The sequence below is a fragment of the Pinus tabuliformis genome, chromosome 7 (genome assembly GCF_031772625.1).
Source record: "Pinus tabuliformis cultivar Carrire ecotype Pingquan chromosome 7, CPIR1, whole genome shotgun sequence".
NCBI lineage: Eukaryota > Viridiplantae > Streptophyta > Pinopsida > Pinales > Pinaceae > Pinus > Pinus tabuliformis.
The window spans coordinates 1,829,990,739-1,830,013,093 of NC_142293.1; the positions used below are offsets into that span (position 1 = coordinate 1,829,990,739).

A 22,355-nucleotide genomic window follows, 5' to 3' on the forward strand; every position below is an offset into this window, starting at 1 on the left:
CCTGCTGAATCGGTTGTTCATCATTTCAGCAACTAGTCCAACTCATCATCCTTTATGGCTTTGATCGCTTCCCTCACATCCCAAGCCTCTGCTATGGTATCCTCTTCCCGGTCATTGAATCCTGCCTTCCTCTCCACTTCCTCCCATTGTCTACCTTCCTCCTCTTCCTTCACTCCTTCTAGCAATCCCAGAAGTAAAGGAGGACTGAATTTCAAGCCAATCCAATTGCCCTGCAAGTTCTGGATCAACTGTTTGTAGAGAGGTACCCTTGCCAAGGCCTCCCTCATCCTAGTGGGAGATTGGTATTCCCTTATCTTCAAGCTGTGAGGTAGTGTGTTCCATCGCCTTTTGCAGGCATGCATACAGTTTTCTCCCAACAATCTCTCCATGTCCTCAAAATGGGCAATGGCTTGAGCCTGTTGCTCAATGTATCCCGGTAGATCCCGAGGACTGTTGGCCAAGTGCTGGTGGGCGCTTATCACTGCTGATGGATCATCTAGCTCTGCTCTGATCATGAGAGGCTCACTGAGCTCTCTGCCTATGATACTGCGGACCTCTGTTGCTCTCTTCTCCTCATGGCTCATCCAAGAGGCCATGGCCATAAGCTGGACATCCCCTATCACCGTGTTAGGATCCCATGCGTTCATGTCCGGAAGGGCAAAGTTGTGCAGGTAGAACTCTGATAATTTGGCCCTATCCTCGGATGAACTACTGCCACATAGAGCTGCAAACTGATGATAATCTTGAAAAGGGGTGATGCCCCTTTGAGCCAAGGTATTGATTTGAAACTGTAACCATTGGTCCTTGAGGTAAAGGGCATAGGATTTGGTAGGCTGCCTGCACTGCAGAGCTTCCATTGCCCAGCTGGCCATGCAGGCCAGTTGGGCCTCCTTTTCTTGCAGCTGTTGTTTTAGAGAATGTATCTGTAATTCTTGTTCCTGTAGCTGCTGGTTCAGTGCCTCAATTTCAGTCTGTGTTCCTTCCTTTCTTTGTTGTTCATAAGGGGTATCTGTGGCTATTGTGGGCCCCTCCTGTTGCTCTTGTTCCCCCAAGATGTGAGGCATGTCTTCCTTCCTCTATCCCTGTGATTGCAGCTGCTGTCTAAGCAGCTCATTTTCTTCCTGTAGCCTAACCCACTGGCTACTCTCCACATGCCGTACTAGAGCCAATTCCCTCCTTGTCTCATTGAGTTGTTCCTCCAGAGGACCTGTATCTGCTACTCCCTTTGACTTAGCGATTTTCATCCAAGTGTGGGTCCTCACCCTCTCTTCCTCTAATGCAAGGAAAAGTGGCACTGTGAATTTCTGAGGAATGATCTTTCTGGCCTCCAAGAAGTTATAATAGGAGCCTAAGCTGGGTTGGGGGCTACGTTCCATAATGTGCTCGACCTCTTCCTCCTTCTGTGGTGATTTGGCCTTGTAAACCCATTTAACTCCAATGACTTCTTTTCCTTTTGGTAGTTCAACCAAATCCCATGTCTTATTTCTCTCTATGGCATTGATCTCCTCATCCATAGCTTCTATTCATTTCTTATCCTTAATTGCATCTTCGAAATGAATAGGGTCATCAACATGACAATATAAAGCAAACAAAGAATTAATACCTTCTTCATAAATGTCTCTTAAATTTCTGAATTTCTTACCTCTTTCATTTGGTGTACAAGTGCTTAAAGATGCACTTGAATTTCCTCCTTGTGGTGTGTTTGGAGAAGCACTTTCGTTTCTCCTCAAGGGTGTCTCTTGCTGTCCTTGTGTTGGCGTTGCTGTTTGGGGATGTATTTCAGCCATCTCCTCATCATCTTCATCATGAGACAAACAATTTTTAACATTCACTGTTTTCTCTATGCTTCCATCCCAAGCTTCCTCCTCAATGAATTGAACATCTCTGCTCACAAAAAAATTCTTGGTAGATGGGATATACAACCTGTAAGCTTTGGATTCCTCACTGTATTCAATGAAAATACATTTCTCCCCTTTGCTGTCCAACTTCTTCTTTAGCTGATCTGGAATGTGTGCATAAGCCACACATCCAAAAACTTTCATGTGGGTGACTCCTTGCTTTCTCCCACTCCATGCTTCTTCTGGCACTTTGTTCATCACTGCTTTTGTAGGGCATCTATTCAAAATATATACTGCACAGTGTACAGCTTCAGCCCAATAATCATTTGGCAAATGATTTGCCTTTAACATACTCCTCGCCATATCCATGATGGTCCTATTCTTTCTTTCAGCTACTCCATTTTGTTGCGGGGTGTACCTAGCTGTAAACTGCTTGTGAATTCCATTTTGTCTACAAAACCATAGAAATTATTTGGAGATATACTCACCTCCTCTGTCAGTTCTTAAAACTTTGATATGCAGCCCACTTTGATTTTCTACAAGTGCTTTGAAATTTCGAAATTTTTCAAACACTTCACTTTTGTTCTTTAGGAAATAAACCCAAGTCTTTCTGGTGAAATCATCAATGAATGTTAGAAAATATTGGCTGCCTGCTAGTGATGGAGTTTGCATTGGTCCACATAAATCTGAGTGGACAATTTCTAAGGGTGGCTTTGTCCTTATGTTTTTCCTTGATGGAAAACTTTCTCTGTGTTGTTTCCCCAAGATACAACCTTCACAAAGGCTGTCCGGTATCTCTATCAATGGTAATCCTCTTACCATTCCTTTTCTACTCAACAAGTTAAGACCTCCAAAGTTGAGATGCCCAAATCTCAAATACCACAACCAATTTTCATCTTTTGGTACGCTTTGGAAATCCTCTTGGGTAACTGCTGCAATTACTTCTTTGTTTTTCAAATCTGCCTTTATTCTGAGAGGGAGCATCCTATTCCTCGTCATCTTCACTTCAGCAATACATCGTTTGTTGGGTTCTCTATCCATGATGGTGCATACATCATTCACAAAGAAAACGTTGTAACCCTTTTGAACAAGTTGTCCAATACTTAAGAGGTTACATCTCATTCCAGAAACATAATAGACATCTGCTATGGTTTTCTTTTCACCTTTCTTTGTAAATATTTTTACTTCTCCTTTTCCCATAACAGAAACTTTACTATCAGTCCCAAGTGTGACTTGTGATTTCACTTTTTGATCTAAAGCAGAAAATAGGGCTATGTTTCCTATCATATGGTTGCTGCAACCGAGTCTAGAAACCATATATCATCACTGTTTGTTTCAGCCATGTTACAAGCTAAAAGCACATTATCTTGGCTGATATTTTCTCTAGTGATATTTGCACTAGATCTATTATTCATATCATGCTGCTTCTTCCTACATTCATTGGCATAATGCCCATATTTTTTACAGTAATAACATTGGACATTGGATTTTTCATACCTTTGTCCTTGAGCATGATGTTGTCCACTTTGTTGACTGCTGCCTTGGCCTTGGTTCTGATTTGGATTGCTGCCTCTTCCTTGAGCATTTGCTGGACTGTTCCTTCCACCTCTGTTTTGGCTTCTGCCTCTTCCTCTCTTGTTTTCTCTGCCTTGACCTCTTCCTTTTCCAAAAGACATCTGGGTCTTGAAGGCTTGTTCTAGAGATGAGTTTTCATTCCTACTCAACCTCTGCTCATGTGTTATCAGTGATGCATGAAGTTCATCAACTGAAAAGTTTGAGAGATCCTTTGTCTCTTTTATGGTGGTGACAATCACATCAAACTTTGAGGGTAGGACCCTCAACAGTTTCTCCACAATCCTCCTTTCTTCAAGAGTTTCTCCATGAGACCTTATCTATGTGACCAGACCAATCACATGTGTGAAGAATGAGTCAATATTATCTGACTCCTTCATGCACAGGTTCTCAAAATCTCTCCTCAGCAACTGTAGTTTTGTTGTCTTCACTTTCTCCATGCCTTGATAGGCTTTCTTGAGAGTTTGCCATGTTTCTTTGGATGTCTTGGCTGCTGCTATCCTTGGAAACACACTCTCATGCACTGCTTGATACAAAAATAGGAGGGCTTTTGAGTATTTCTTCTTATTGCTCTTCAATAGATCTTTCACTGCCTGTGTCAAGTTATTAAACTCTTTTTCATCTCCTGGTTCTTCAAACCCATATTCAACAAGTTCCCATAAATCTTGTGAGGCAAACAGGGCTCTCATGGTTATTGCCCAATACTCATAGTTTTTCCCATTAAACTGTGGGAGCTGAGTATTAAAAATACCCATGCTAGTGCTGGTGCTGGAGCCAGCCATTCCTTGCACTCTCAGTTGTGCTTCAAATATTTGACTGTGTATTTAAAATCACTGACTGTTTCTTCAACAGCAACACAAAAAAAAAAAACTTTGAGAAATACTTGGATCCTTTCTTGACTGTGTCTTCACTCTGCTGGAGAAGTTGTTGCACCAAAAAATCCTTCCTTCAGCTCCTTTGACACCTTCAAAGAGCCTGGAGAAGCTCTGATACCATTGTTGGGAATTTTTCTGATAAAATTCCAAAAACAAATTAACTGAACACAGAGACAATGCTCTGTTTTCTCCACAGGATCTTTAACAAAGGGAAGCAAAAAACATTTATCCAGAGAACAAAGTTTCAGCAACACACATAAAACTTTCTATTCATTAATAAACTGCCTGTTACATATTTCTTCCTCTCTCTCAGAGGGATTCACCAAGAACTTCAAAAAAAAATACTTTGTCTCCTTTTGAAAAGATTTACACTTCTGTGTGTAAATTTTTCATTTACATTTACTGCTATAAATAAAAAAAAATCTTACATATCCATTCTTCACATTACATTTCAATCTCCAAAAAAAACTTCTTCTCGCCCTACGCATATTACATTTCATACATTGAGATTAAAAAAAACATTACATTTCATTGCTATGCATTTCAATGCATGAGCTCCACGAAAAAAAATTTCCACGCTGCTCCCTGTTCTTCTATGTTTGCACTGTTGTGCGTTTCACAATATGTTTTCAATACAAAGTCAACTAACAAAAAAACAACATATTACATTACATATGTTTTTAACAACAAAAAAAACATGACCATAGTGCCGTACAAAATAACATAAATTTTTTACCTACATTTACGATCCTGTAATAAATTTCATTAAATATTTTACTCATAAAATCTGCGGTCAAAATGAAACTTCACGTAATGTTCATGTGCACGACTTTGGCTTTAATCGACGGACATCATCCATCCTTGCAATCGGACGAATATCGCTTGCTCAAACTTAAACGAATAATACGTCACGATAAAAAGTTGTTTTGCAAAAAGTACAGGGAACACGCGTCAAATGGTGTACAGTAGCGAAGCCCCTCGAAAGAAAACCACTTGCTGAGCAAAAACGGTGCGATGGAGGTTCAATAGTTTTAAACGCACACTGCTCAACAATTACGTAGTTGAAATTATTAATGTTTCAACAAAACACCGTACTTTCACGACGTTGAATGAATAGCCTCCATGAAATTGGCAGATTGCATTTAGTTTTGAAGACAATTTTACTGTTGTTTGGAAAACACGCGATACGAAACAATGGAGGACACTATTATGCTAACCCTATTCACACACTCACAAAAGAGTGTTACACCACCCAACCAAAAAAATACAAAACCATGAAGCATGTGGATTACTACGCGGTGCCATCTGGGGACCGGATCAAGCCACCACAAAACAAGGGATGGGTGGTTGCTTCCTTCCTTCTCAGTGTGAAACGTACCTATGGTGTATGTTATTATGTTATTTTCTTGCATTATAAAGATAAGTTTAGATTTAATTTTTTTGAATAATCAGATATAATTATATTAAGTATGTTTTTTGGATTAATCACATCAATATTATTTAGTGGATGTTTCGAATTGGTTATGTGATTTATTTTTAAGACAAAAGATGAACCACATTAGCTGTACTAAGTATTTTTTTTCGGATTAATCACATCAGTATTATTTAGTGGATGTTTTGAATCACCTAATGTGGTTTATTTTTAGGACAAAAGATGAACCACATTAGCTAGTTGTTCGAAACGTTACTAAATAATATGTATGTGATTAATAAAAAAACATACTTACTATATTATAAATCACGAAAGTCGAATATCTAATAATCAGACATAAATTTTAAAATAATACTAATTTAAATTATGAATTGGGAGCATTTGATAATATAAATAATTTTTGAGTATATTAATAATAAAATATAAATTTTGCACAGAGGGTATTTGATAGTGTAAATTCATTGATGACTTAGTAAATGAATTATAAAAGTAAAAATGTGAATTTATTTTTCTTGAAGAGAGATTGAAAGAATAGTGAGGAAGAGCAACAAAAATAAATAAATCAATCATCTTAAAAAATAAGCATGGTATACAATTACAACACCAATAAAAGTTGGAGAGATTAAATCAAGAACGTCAAAAAGCAATAGTGCATAAAAGAAGAATATTAAATGAGAAGTAAAGAAATGTATCATCAATATTAAGAAGAAAACATCCCATTAAAAACATAAATGGAGAGGTTAACTAGTGAACATAATTATTATGAGCTTTCCAAATTAAAATTCTTGGCAATAAATATAAAACTAAAGGATATGCAAAAATATTTTTAAAGGAGGTTGAGTGAAATCCCACGTGATTATAATGATTTGCTCAAATTCTCTTCTAGAAAAGAAATTCAACTTGAAGAAAAGAATAATGTTCAAAATGATTTTTGTTCCTATCAAATTCTTGGATGGAAAAATAAAGAGAATACTTTATAGGATTCTTAATGATTTGCTCAAATTTCCTTCTAGAAAAAAATTCAACTTGAAGAAAAGAATAATGTTCAAAATGATTTTTGATCCTATCAAATTCTTGGATGGAAAAATAAAGAGAATACTTTATAGGATTCTTAAGGCAACTAAAATGCAAAAGAAAGAGTATGAATGCAAAATATCTTTATATACATGAACCAATACTCTATATACATTAATGAGTGGATTGAAGAAATGAGTATTGGATTTTCACACTCACATAGTTGGGAATCTATGAATCATGTGGACTAACCATCACTCTTGGATCCACCCTGGGACCACTCATAAAGTTAATGATAATGCTTTGGAAGTTCACTAAGGCATGTGGGTTTTGGTGTAATGGAAAACCTCAACATGGTATCAGATCCTTGGCCCAGGTGTGCATTTGGTCCAGGTGTCCCTTGTGGGTTTTGGTGTAATGGAAAACCTCAACATGGTATGCCTTGTGGGTTTTGGTGTGATGGAAAACCTCAACATGGTATCAGATCCTTGGCTCAGGTGTGTGTTTGGTCCAGGTGTGCCTTTGAGGGGCCGTGTTGGATTTTCACAGTCACATCGTTGGAAGGGTTTGAGGGAGAGCGCTGTATTTTCTTAGGGTGTTAGATTTTCACACAAACAAAGGTTTGAGTGAGGGTGTTGGATTTTCACACTCACCTCGTTGGGAGGGTTTGAGGGAGGGTGTTGTAGTTTGATAGGGTGTTAGATTTTCACATTCACAAGGGTTTGAGGGAGGGCATTGGATTTTCACACTCACACGGTTGGGACACTTTTTTAGTTATTTAAAGCATTCAAGAATAATGAAATCAAACAATATTTTCACTTATTTAAAACATTTAAATACTATAAATTCAAACTTATACACTGAACATAAAACACAAATACATGGAAATTATCAAGAAAGAAAACCATAAAACTTCTTTGAATTGATAGATCTTTTAAATAGTAAATTGAACATGATTTTAAATGACCATCACACCCTGAAACACTTTTTACTTATTTAATGCATTCCAGAACTATGAAATCAAACAATATTTTCACTTATTTAAAACATTTAAATATTATGAAATCAAACTCATAAATAAAATATAAAACACAAATACATGAAAAATATTAAAAAAAAATCACAAAACTTTTTCTAATTTATTACTCTTTTAAATAATAAATTAAACATAATTTTAAAGGATCATCCAGATCATTTCATGTAATTTGTTAAATGAACATAATTTTAAATTATGTCAAAGTGCCCAACCTACCCATTTTAATTGAGCATAATTTAAAATTATATATAAAAGAGCTTAGAGTAACATGGGGTAAGGGGTACTCATTATTAAACTGGAGTAAGGGGTACTCATTATTACCCCTTATTTACCCCCTTAATCCGGCAGGAATTATTTGAAAGTGAAAGTTCATCGATATTAAGGACTTCGCTCATGACTCATTTTCGAAAAAATAAATCGAAAAGATAACGCTTTCAATCCTTAGAAAAATCAAAATGATTTTATTTACAAAGAGAAAGCAGGCAAAAGCCAAAAGATGCGGAAGATGATGGGAAGGGTAATCTATCTGCTTGAAAGAATCAACAGCCACACAGTCTTAGGGCTTGGCTGGATAGTTTGGCGGAGTTAAAGTTGTTCAAGAGCCTGGATTTGAATCTGTTAGTCGTGACAACGCCTCTTCTTGACCCAACGTAGTCTTCATTGCTTCAAATCTCGTTTGCAATTTCCTTCTCCTTACATTTGGGAATTGGAATGATTCTCATCTCGTCTCATGTAATGTTAACCAATGGGAGTGGTGACTTATCCAGACTCCCAGCAAATATATGACTCAATAATATGCCTTCTGTTCTAACTTCTTGCAATCAAAACCTAAGTCATTGTACTTAAATCGTGGCTAGACCAGTTGACCACACAAGGATTATTGTATTGCCTCAGATCAAGGCGTGTGCATTTTATAAATGTAATATATGCATGACAACAAGATCGTTACTTATTTCATATTCTCAGTTCTCTACAAAGTTGCATTGGGTGAATGACACTGTTGAAAGCTAAATCATGGCAACACAGGTTAACCATAACGGAATTAATATCTCATATCACTTCGAACGAAATTGAAGGGTGATTTGTGGCTGAGAATAATAATATATATATATATATATATATATGGGAGTATGGTTTCTGCTGTAAGTGATATGGGGTACTAACTCAAAAAAGAAAATTGAGGTGGGGGAAGTTGAGATTGAGTTAAAAATTGTGACCACTGATCATGGGTGTTCGACTTAACATGAATAGCTACAGAATATTTCTATCAAATACTTATCAATTGGAAACATTGTGTCTCTCTACAATGTTTTATGATTCTAGAGTGGATTAAAATGTCAGCGGTTTGATGGATGCGTTACGATGAGTTAATGCGTTACCATAGTTTACTCCTGTAGTTGTTCTTCCCTTTTCCATGGATTAAGTTACATTTTTCCATTGATTAAGTTATTTTCACAAGTCAATAGATGCATAAGTCACCTCCAACAACTTGCACATTCCCTGTTCATTTTTTTCACATAGCTGGCCCATGTGGATGAGGCTTTTCTTTTTCAGAATTTAGAAATCTTTGTTTGTATAATTTTTATTATAATAAGTTTTTAAATCTACTTAGATTTATATTGATAGATTGTACTGGTTTTGTGTTCAAGCGAATAGTGAGCACATGGAAAGTTAGTCACTTTGTCGAACAACAAATTGCAGATCATTTTGTGAGTTAGTCACTTTTTCTTTCAGCAGGAAAAAAACCTCTGTTTTGTATTGTATAAAACAGTACATATACACACTTACATATTAGCATCATATACTCGAAAAATCAGCCAACATCTACCTATACATAGTTACATATTAGCATCATATACCCGACAAATCAGCTGATGGGGGGTAATAACCATATGCCACTTTTAACAGCATCCCTCAATCCATAATATTGACAAAATATATGTCTCTGAATTACCCAGAAAGTGCTCATTTTCTAACATTGTCTTCTAAAATTATCTCCATGTACAGAAATCATCAATGTGTCTTTGTTTACATATATACCATATACAAAAAGTAGAGCAAAAAGTATGTTAGAAAATACTTATCTGTACTGTTCCGATGCTCAGGAGACAAATTTGTGAAGTGCTCTACCCAGGCATGAGGATACTTCCTGCTTCTATCATCCTTGTCATCATTTTTATCTGAATGTGCATTCCATCTAGTGTATCTAGTAGCCCTTTCTTTGACATCCTATCTGCATTTTTGTTGTAGTCTCGGCTGATGTGTTGTATGGTGGAATCCTAGAGCATGGTCCATAAACTTTCTGTTCGACTTAACCAGCCTTGAAGTGAGTTCTTTTGTATATTGTTTTTTCCCATGATATGGTCAATAATACATCGAGAGTCTCCATAGATGTGCATTTGTGGGATATCCATCAATTTAGTTAACCATATTAACCCGCACAATGCAATAGATTTCTCTTTCATTCTCAATCCCTCTCTCGCGTACCAATGTATCCAGAACTCTTGGTCTTCAGAATATTTTATCCAAATACCACATCCGCATCTTCCTCCTTGAGAAGCCTCATCAAAAAATCTTGCTAGGTGTGTATTACTCGGAGCCATCCCCTTGTTTTCCTTATTATTCTGCAAAGTTCCATTTTCCTAACCAAAATTGATCCATCGATCTATGTCGTTGCAAATCATATCTTCTCTCCACTTTTTACTTCCAAAGATAAATTGACTGCGCCATTTCCAAATTTCCTAGAAGACTGCGAGAGATAGCGTCCTCCATTTGTTGCATTGTGTACTCCACCATTTTAAGCAATCATTTATGGTATTGAATTGGATATATGGAATCTTCATAATGGCAGTGAAATGCTTCCAAATACTAACAGGACTTGGGCATTGTGGAAATAGATGTATGTTATCCTCGCCTTCTTTCCTACATAGGTAGCATATCCCCGGGCCATGTCGATTTCTCTTTTGTAAATTGTCCCCTGTAAGGTTTTTATTTTTCCATGTCAGCCACAGGAACATGGTTATCTTTATAGGAAGGTTTGTATGCCAGAATTTATAGAACCAACACCTATCAGAGATCTGTAGTTCTTTCATGCAAATATTAAAGTAGCAGTCCGCTACTTCTATCTCCCAAATGTTCTTTTTCTTCTCGGTCCATGTAATTTGGTCTGCCCTGCGGTCATATCAAACGCCAGTGCTCTTCATCGAATTAATGATTCGGATCCATTCTTGTTCAAGAAGTTCGGTGAGGTCCAATTGGTTTGGCTCCATCCAAATTGGTATGGTACCAATCTACTCTCAGATAACCTAGTTCCAGACAAAGATGCCTTTGCTATTGAGTTAATTTATTAACTCTGCTGAAATAGGATAAGATCTTTCCCCAATATAATCTTGTGTCCAATGCCAAAAAACCAGGATATGTTCTGTAGAAAAATTTCTTTTATCTTGTTGAAACTACACCAAATCTTTGATCCTTTTTTTTATTTCCAATAGATCCCTGTCTCATCCAGCAAATAAAGTCCTTATTCTTAAGATATTTGAAGCAAATTATCTTACCTCATATGCCTTCATTGAAAATACCCCTCCATAACGATTTAGGTAGCAATGCCCAACCAAGACGTCTGACATTTATAATTCCCCATCTCCAAGAATTTTCGTCCTCACAACCTTCTCCAGTTTGACCACATGGTATTTGAAAGTTTTTCCAGCCACAAATCATATGTATTGTGCTATTATACGATTGAGAGAGTTTAAAATAAGCTGCGAGATTCGAAATAGATGAGCCCAATAGACTTCCAATTGCATGAATACCAATTGGGTGAGGGTGATATGGCCTCCCAAAGGTAGGCACCAATGTTCCCAACCCTTGATTCTCATATGAAATCGATCCACAGGCCATATCCAGTCTATATTCTTGTATTTTCCTGGCTTGAGGTGATATCCTTAGTATTTCATACCCGCATCCAGAGGTTCCGCTCCCACCCAAAAATTCCTCTGAATATATAAGATGTATTCTAAATTGCATGATCCATATAGGATGGAGGACTTGAGCTCATTCATAAAGAGGTCAGTGGCTCTTTCGAAATTCTTGAATATTTGGGATAGTGTGAGCCATTTGAATTTGTTGATCATTCCCATCAACAGAATATCATCTACAAAAAAGCTATGTGAGATTGAAATTTGATTGCTAATTTTTAAAGCATTGAACTGACCTATTGTCACCGCTTTTTTGATGTGCATATTCGAAACACTGAGAGTGGGGGTGAATCAGTATTTCTTTTTCCGACTATTGTTTTACCAGTTAAAACATATATATATATATATATATATATATATATATATATATATATATATATTTAGAATACAAGATGAACAACAATAATAAATGCTTTTATTAATATAATATTTGCAGTAAAATAGATACAATATATAAGTGGTTGCAATCAGTTGCTAAGCTCCAACTCACATTTTGGTGAGGCTCCAACCTCCAGAGCACCAACTCTATTTCTCCAAGCCACCAGTCTTGGACTTAGGAGCACCAACTCCCAAGGACTTCAATCCTTCCATTTCCTAAGACACACTACTACATGTAGTGGGGTTTTAAGACAATATTTGAGTCAATTGTATTAACTTGAGACAAAAAGAAACTCAAATATTGTCTTAAATATTGTCTCTAAGCGGGTGTCTCAAAATATAATGTCTCAAAAATTTGTCTCTATAAAGACAATATAGAACACATATTATTATTGTCTCTATAAAGACAATTTGATTTGTCTCTCTAGAGACAATTTCATTTGTGTCTCTTTAGAGACAATTACATTTTTGTCTTTTTAGAGACAATTCCATAATTCAAATTGTTGTCTCTCTAGAGACAATATAAAAAATTATTTTTAAAAAAATAAATGTCCATAATTCAAACTATTGTCTCTCTAGAGAGAACAAAAACAATTATTTAAAAAAAATAAATGTCCATAATTCAAACTATTGTCTCTCTAGAGACAATATAAAAAATTATTTAAAAAAAAATAAATGTCCATAATTCAAACTATTGTCTCTCTAGAGACAATATAAAAAATTATTTAAAAAATAAATAAATGTCCATAATTCAAACTATTGTCTCTCTAGAGACAATAAAAAAAATTATTTAAAAAAAATAAATCTGCTCAAACTATTGTCTCGGATTTGCTCCTGCCAATCTATCTGTGTATCCATCTCTATCTACCTATCCATCCATCCATCCATTCAACTATATGCATGTTTGGATATACATATGTAAGCCTGCAGATCTATGTTTTATAGTGTGTGCTCTCCTAAAATTTGGGATATGCGTGCACATTGCATTTATAGGGTGTGCCTTGGGAAGTATGTATCATAACTGCTATTTGAGGTAACCAGCCTATACGCCGTCTATGTTCCCCATGGTCACTTATCAATCTATGATCTAGAACCGAGAAGACTTGGCATCTATAGTAATACTAGTCATTCTATCTAATGGGAATCATACTAACCAAGAGACTAATATGTTTGAATCGTAATAAGATAGATACATATTACTCATATGCCACTAATACAGGGTGTTATGACCTATCAATAAGCCTAACCTGAATCCAAGTATTACGGTAATTACAACACATGGATTACCATGTTCATAAGCAGATAAGAGTACTTATAACAACATACCCAACCTATCGTTATCTATCCCTATTCAATAAGCTTAAGTATAGCACTAACTATGGTTTAGCTAATAGATCCGTAATGATTGAGTTTTATATTCACACCTACTCCATATGTCCTAGTTGGAACCATTGTTCTCCATCTCATTTGCAAGGAGAAAAGATATATCGAACTGGTTAACATTAAATAACAAGGACTTGACAATTATTGTACAATAAATAAACCATGCTCATCCTGATTCAGGGACCAAATAAATTCCCTGGTCCATTAAATCAGAGAAACATACACCAGAGAAAATTCAGGAAAACAAAAATATTCGATAATACAAAAATTACAAGCTACACAGGCAGCATCCTCAAAACTGCCAGCGCAAAATATTCGATAATACAAAAAATTACAAGCTACATAGGCAGCATCCTCAAAACTGCCAGCGCTCTAGTTGCACCTCTGCTTCAGTTAGGTCTTTCTGAGCTTTCTTCCTACGATAAAATATTGGGTAGTCACAACTGCAATAAGGATAGGACATCAATGTAAGTATAAAAGAGATAGTAATTGTAAAAATAAAATAAAAAAACATCCTATTAATTAAAAACAAATACATGATCACACAAATGTTACAAAATACATCCATAATGTAAATTTAAATCATGTTATGAAAATGTAATACTATGTAATACTTGAAATATAGCATTCAAAAACCTTGTGCAAAGAACATCTTGGTGCAGAGAGCCTTGGCACTGCTGACATTGTGTCCATAGTTTACCAAAGAGAATTTCTAATTCCCTCACTGACATTGATCAAATATTAGTGTCATATGATAGAAAATATAGGTGAGAACAATAGACAGAAGGCCTACTTTAAATTCTCCAAATAAAGAGTAATGGTATTAGAATACCAGCTTACCATTTGCAACTGTTTTCTGATACAATTCTGCTTCTCTTCCTTTGCAATGTGAACGAAGTGTCTGATCTTCTTTGCTGCAATGGCAACATGAAATCAGGTAACATCATGAATTTCAGTATGAAGCAACCTAACCAGGCATTCTTATTATAAGAAATCTAGACAGTTTCTTACAAGGAGAGCAGGCATGGGATCATGCAACCTCATAGATTTTTCCACATCAAAAAGATGAACCCTAGTAGCTTTCTAAAGCGCCAAACTAAAATAATAGTTACTCTCAATTGTGCACTACTATAAGGAAGGAAACCTCATGCAGGAAACCCTCTACTTGTATTAACTAAATACCTGATGGGCGTTTTACAACAATACAACTGAGTTGTTTCTTGACAAATTTCATAACTCCACTATTTGAAGGAGTTGATATGGAAACTGCTCGTGTGTGACTACCATGAAGAAGCTCCCTACTTGCATTCTTCAAAATGGGCTCAAATATTCTCAACAGTGGCTACAGAGAAAAAAAAGGCACTAATCAAAAACACTTAGCTGGAAAGAATTACTATCTATCAAGATATATTTGAAACACAGGTGAAATTTTCAAAAAGAGCATAAACAACAAGTGATGATGCTTTGGTCTTTCACCTTGCTCAGTTGATTCTCCAGATAATATTGTGGATCAATAGGGATGTTATTCTCCAGTACGTAAATTGGATCCTCAGATTTCTCATATGCCTGAGCCCAAGTAAACACATTAGTCATTATATCCATAATCCCTCTGTAAATTATGCCTCCAAATAAAACATAACAAAATAATTAAAATAATCATTTTTTAGTGCAATATCGAGACTTATGTTGAGCACAGAAGGGGTTAATTATTACCTTGGCACCTTTTGTAGCCTTTATGATGACATATGGAACATGATCACCCACAGTTGGAGCAGTTGCAGCATCCCTCTATAAACCAGGGGCAACTTGGCTTTAAAACACAACAAAATAATTAAAATAACCATTTTTTAGTGCAATATCGAGACTTATGTTGAGCACAGAAGGGGTTAATTATTACCTTGGCACCTTTTGCAGCCTTTATGATGACATATGGAACACGATCACCCACAGTTGGAGTAGTTGCAACATCCCTCTATAAACCAGGGGCAACTTGGCTTTAAAACACGACATCCATTTAAAAAATCCAACAATGGACTCATTGTCAATAAAAAGCAAAATATTACAAGAGTCTTTAGATGCACTGCAGTAATAAAAATAGAGAGATAGGATTGAAATGGAACCAGAAGGCATTGCACCATTCATTATACTTGTTCTGAGAAGTTATTTCCAGTATTTACCTTCTGCATGCGCTCAGCTAGTTCCACGTGTGCTGCCTTGACTGCATTGTCTTCTCCAGTCTTTGTTAGACCCTGACTCAACAAAGAGATTGTTAGCACAGGCAAACAACAATGCCCTTAAGAATATGTTGATAGCCTTGATAAAGGATATGACCTGCAAACATCTGTTTCTGCCGCAGCTAAACAGTAATCAATTTTTCTCAGCATGAGATTAAAAATGCAGATATATTATATATTGTCATGTTTTGATTCTCTTCAATTGTATAAGAGCCTCCCTTGACACTTCTTCCTCCCATTGCTAGCAGTAAATATTGATTGAATCCCTTCCAAGTACAGAATGTAGGGAGAAGAAACATGACAGACTTAAAAACGAAACTTCCATGGCCTGCCCCAACTAGGTATATAGTATATACTTCTAACACTTGAAACCAGGAATATGTAATAAGTGACTTGCTCGCAATGTAAATCTCCTCTTCCCCCTATCATATTTTATCCATTTCAAAAGTAACAAATGGTCAAACAAATTTGGTCATAAACATGCAGAAGGATTCATTGTTCTCACCTTAGTTATCACCAAAAGTGACAAATCCATTTTGTTCATTAACAAGTCAGAAATAGTGTTCTTGACATATTGCACTGCACCAGGTATGTCACGATCAATGAGTATTTTGTGAAGGCACTCTGTAACCAAGTTCTTCACCAGCAGGCAATTGTCCCTTTGCACTGTTTCAATGCCTGTTGATATGGAATATTTAAAAGATTAGGAATATTTAATAATTAAGAAGGTATCAAATAAATTATTTTTCTAAGAGCATTTTGAGCCTTCACAAACACTAAGGCCTGTCTTTGAAACAAAAAGATCAGGTTTGTCACCTTTAGTATCCATTTTGTCATAAGCATCTGGCTTTGTCCACAACAACCCAGCATATCTTTTCTTGCTGATCAACAAGAATGGGTAGTATATTTTTTCAAATTCTAGTTTAATAGGCTACATAAAAGCATATGTTAAATAACACACTGATTAGATGCCAAAGATGCACCAAACAGATGCAAATAAGCCACAGAAAAGCATAACTGATCGTCTCGTCCTGTGCATATTTACAAAGATCTCATGGAAGTGGAATGTCCAAAGAAGATTAGTTTTAAAAAGAAAGGTGATATTAAAACATTCATCCCTACAAAAACATCATTAACAACTCTAGAGGCTTCACGGATATTTAAAATTCTTGACACTGTACCTTTGTAAATGTACCACTAATATAATCTGAGGCTTCCCTCCCTAGCATCATGGCCTCTTCTATATTTGGTACACCAAACTGTATCATAACTGAATCTATATCTCCATATACAACCTAGATTCAAATATAAAAATATAATATCAAGATTTACAGTAGAAATCTTGGTTAGGATCAGATCACCCATTATGATTTCAAGAACTTGGATTATCACCAATACAACAAGTGTACTTCCTGTCATTACTGATCCAGTTCAAAGGTTACAAATGCCTTTAGTTGCTAAATAATAGCCTACCTCAGCATTGTACTGGTAACCACCAACTATTGTGAACCTTTCTTCAACTAGCTTCTTTGTATGCTCTATCATTTGACGGCCTGACAGGTGGAAAAAAAATGAGATGATTAATGATATGAAATTTTAAAAAAATACGTAAAATTGATATTGTCTGATGGAACATAGAATGTGTCAAAAGATCAAACTAGACTTGTAATCAAAATATAATAAGAGGGCCTAAGCATATCATCTTAGTTGTACAAGTACACATGACTAATTAATGCAATTCAAGAACTTGATCTTATTTGTACAAGATTGTCAATTACAGTTCATACCCTTAACATTATGCCAGGAGGAAGAAAAGAATTATATGGATATAATTGATGCCCAAAAATAAGCAATGTGAATGGTTGATACATGCATATATAGAATAAGAGAGGACTATCTTGTAAGTAAAAGAAGCACCCATAACATTACAACTAGGAAAAACAAGGGGACAATCAAGGTGTCCATGGATTTAATGTTTTTTTCCATGGAAGAACTGTGAAATTACCATAGCTCATCACACTCGACGAAATCTCCAAATAGGGAAATTGCCCAACAGTGGCACCAGTAAACCCATAAACTGAATTCGCACTTATCTGCAAGTGCACACAGTCAAAACTATTTTATGCGTTTCACCAGCATACCTACTTATACTTTTATTCCATGTCCAAGCCATAATTAATACAGACTTGAAAAAGCTGTAATTACCTTCAAATCCAATTGTCGGCCATCCAAGACAGCCTTTTCAAAAGGATCTTTAGCCTCCTAAACAAGATTACAGGAAGTTAAAAACTGAGATGCTAAGTGGAAAAAATACAAGCATGTAACATGAACATAGGAAGCACTTACTTCACCACCTTTAGGTCTGCCTTGGCTCTTTTCCTGGCAGCCAGTAACTCTTCTAGGATCTCTAGTAATATGCCCTAGGAAACAGGAAAAAGATCATTCAATTTAGCATCATCGAAAATGGTCAGCATATGATGGTTAAAAAGTAAATAATGAAATAAGTATCAGCATAGTGTTTGACATGCAAAGACATTAAGGTCTTAGCATCCTACTTTACTTTTAATCCTTTCTAGTAGCATAGCTTATGGTGCCTATGTTAGTGTTACAACGGTACAACTGTGCATTATACAGCTGGGATGACTAGGACAGTGTATTGGGATCTCATCCACATAACAATTTGACTGCTAAAGTCTACGATACATGTTAGGGAACCTATCTACTTTTTGTACATTGGCGAATCAACCAAATCTGAATCTGAATCTACTAAAAACTCCAAAATATGTATCATAAAAGTAGCCTAGGGTTTATTGTCCATTATCCGAAACTTCTTCAGAATCTCAATTGCTTACTTACCCGTGTTCGAGGACCAGCTCACCTCAACTCAGCCAAACCTCCAAGACCAAGAAATAATACATGTCAACTTCACTTGCCAGTTTCGTATTGCACCATGGGATAGAGTTTTTTAAACTAACTATTAGGACCAGGTAATCTACATACAACACAAATATAAGCATATCAAATTTATCATAATCAAACAAATAATAAAATTTAGGACCTGCAATAGTCTTAGTGATGCCCATAATCTGTAAGTACTCATAAATCCATGAGTACCAAGCACAAGAGGCTACTTTAGCCCAGAAAGGGACTTCTTCAACTTGCACACATGGGTATCCCATCCTAACAAAGATATTATATTTGAACCCAAGCTGAAACAAAACCATGAATCACTCTTCCTGCCACCTGCATCTCTGGCCCTGTCAAAATCCACTAAAGCATGCAGCAGCTCAAAGCACTGTGCCAGTGTGCCCTTTAAGTACCTCGCATACCTCAGACCATGGAGCATATTTGCAGCAACCTCAACTCAACCATATATTAGCAGCCAAGCTGGACAATAAATTGGTGTCTGAGCCCCCCTTGTTTGTGAGACAAGGGATCTCATGCACACAGCAATTTGACTGCTAAATTCTACCAAATATGTTAGGGAACCTATATACTTTTTGTACGCTGACGAATCAACCAAATTTGAATCTTAATCTACTGATAAATTCAAAATATGTATCATAAAAGTAGCCTATGGTTTATTGTCCATTATCCGAAACTTCTTCAGAATCTCAATTGCTTACTTACCCCTATTCGAGGACCACCTCACCTCAACTCAGCCAAACCTCCAAGACCAAGAAATAACACATGAGGTGTATATCCTTCATGTCAACTTCACTTGCCAGTTTCTTCTTGCACCATGGGATAGAATTTTTTAACTAACTAGAATTTTTAACTTTTAGGACCAGGTCATCTACATACAACACAAATATAAGCATATCAAATTGATCATAATCAAACAAATAATACAAGTTAGGACCTGCAACAGTCTTAGTGATGCCCTTAATATGTAAGTACTCATCAAAAAAACAAAGTATCTTCAAAATTTGTTTTGTTGCACACATAATTAGTTTATGTTTGCACCCTCAAAACCTAGTGCGATCCTTAGAAGCTAGAGTGATGCACATTCAAGTTATTAAAATTTAACACATATCAATCCTTTTTGTTCTCTTTTTGGGAGGCGCTACATTAATTGTGGGTGTGGAATGCTCATCACATTGAACACCCTCCTCATTATTTCTGTCTACCATTCGCTGAAATTCAACAATCTGCCAAGGTTCAGGAATGACTATTGGATGATTTTGTGCAACAAGCAAATCATCATGTGCTTGTATCTCCTCCCCATGCTCACTCCCAGATGTTTCACCTGATTCCTATACACAACACACTTTAACTTGTTATAATAACATTAAAACCTCCAATTGATTTATTGCATTATTGATATAATATTATAAACAACTAACCTCGGATCCATAACCAGTAATTATTTTTTCCCCTCGATTTATCATGTGTTGGCGAAGACCTTGGGAACCATGTAATACACCGTATTTTAGGTCTTCCTCTGAAGCTTCCTTTTGAAACTAGTGAATCTACATTAACAAAGATAATCATATCTATAAGGTAAAATAACTAATAAGATACAATTAACCCAACGTGACCATGGTTACTTTGCCTAAAATAGAAAAATATAATAGATGGAAATATCACTTACCATACCACCACGAATACTATTATATCCACCAGAGCCTAATTTGTGAGATCCAATTTTTGACACCCTAGCTTGGGTTGCTTTTCTTGTATCTCGTAGGCGTCTCTTAGCTCCTCCTTGTGTAGATGGCGTATAGTTTGGACTTCTGAGGACTTTCCTCTTAAACTTGGCATCTTTCATAAGTTCATCCCACGTCACTTGGTCTGTGATCCAAGCTGGACGTGGATACATCAAGTTTTTTGTCAACTTTGTCCTTAAATTGGACCTCTTTGAGTGCATGTATTTACTTGCAATCTGTAAAATAAGTTCCTTATCAAATCCAGGATTACCAAATGCTATTACTACATCTTTAAATAATTCCTCATTTTTGGCATTGGCTTGTTTCCTTCAATCCATTTGGATGGTATTTCCAAATAATTCTTCTGCACGACGAAAAATAAAGTGATAAAATTTCAGCCCTTTTTCATCCTTCAAGACATATCCTTCTGAAGTGAGCAAGATTGTAATTTCTTGCATTCCTTTTGTGGTCACCGATGATATTGTTGTAGTCTTGGGGATTGAGGAAGGTTCCCTTATAGATACATTAGGCACTGTGTCACTTACTTCCTGCATTTACAATGAAATTGTGGAACTATTAAGAACCCAACCAAAATATGAAACTATTTTTCATATCTAAAATAATGATCCTAAACATAACAAATGAAATTATAAAAAAAAAATGGGGTCCGGAACGATGCGCGCTAGGGCCTGCGCAGACAGACAGCGCTGACAAGAGGCATAGCAGGGAGCAGACTGCGGAAGGCGGAAATCGATTAGTTTGAGCAGCGAATCCCCGCTGCAAACGCGTCTCAGTCTTCTGAGTTCTCAGTGGCAGAGCTGGGGTTAAACCCTAAAAACACGCCCTGAGCGAAATGGGAGAACCAAAGGGGGGGGGAGAGATCCCCTCCTTCAAAAATGTGGTAATAGGCGAGACCAGCGCAGGTGGTGTTCAGCAGAACGAGAGGGAAAGTCATGCCCCAGTAATGGGAAACCTGTGGCAGAAAAGGATGAGAGGAAAATGTCTACCTAGGGCACAAAAACAACCAAGGTATGTCATCCCTTGCAATAAATTGGAGGAATATAACTGTTACATGAAGGACCATGCCCTAATCTGTAAGTTCATAGGATATTGGCCTTCAGAGAAGGAGCTATATAGATGGATAGACCAGAGGTGGAGACCTAGAGGACATGTGGATCTCAAATTGGGAGCTCAAGGTTTTTTCACAGCGATCTTTACGAATCTGGAAGACAAGAACAGGATCTTTGAGGAAGGGCCATATTTCTTGAACAATGCAGGCCTGTTCATGAAATATTGGGAGGAGAGATACAGCCCAGAAAAGGAAAAACTGCTTGATGCACCAGTCTGGGTTCGACTGTTTGGGCTTCCTGATGAATTCTGGGACCCGGAAATTCTGGAAGGAATAGGCAACACAATTGGAAGCTTTGTCAAAATTGCAGAGGCTACGAAACGAGGTAAATATAATGCTTATGCGAGGATCTGTGTATACATGAATCTGGCAGAACCCCTCCCGGAAAACGTTGAGGTGGAGTACCATGATGAGGTTTGGAAGCAGCCAATCGATTACGAACACATCCCATTCAGATGCCGCAACTGCCATGAATATGGTCATTTATATAGGCAATGCCCGCTGAATAGAGAGGAAGAGTCAAAGAAAGGTCAAACGGATTATCAGAGAAGTACTGAGAGAATGGAGGAGTCAGAGCAAGGTTTTCAGCAGGTTACAAGGAAGAAGAGACAGAATAAAGAAGGACCAAAAACCCAATCTCAGGAGAAACCCAGACAAAAAAACAATCAAAACAAGTTTCAGGTGCTGCAGAGTGAAAATGAGGAATATGAAATAAATTTGGAGGACGATGAGGACCCGGGGAACACCCCTATGGAAATCGCCGGAGAGGAGAAAGGAAAGGAAAAGAACCCGAACAGAATCAGTAGAGAACGACCGGAGGAGAAGGTGGAAGAAACAACAG

At 36.6% G+C, this 22,355-nt stretch overlaps 1 pseudogene; it reads right to left on the reverse strand.

Moving 5' to 3' along the window:
* Positions 1-13,857: 13,857 nt before the first annotated feature.
* Positions 13,858-20,558, reverse strand: LOC149255716 (DNA polymerase delta catalytic subunit-like; annotated as a pseudogene).
* Between the last annotated feature and the right edge of the window lie 1,797 nt (positions 20,559-22,355).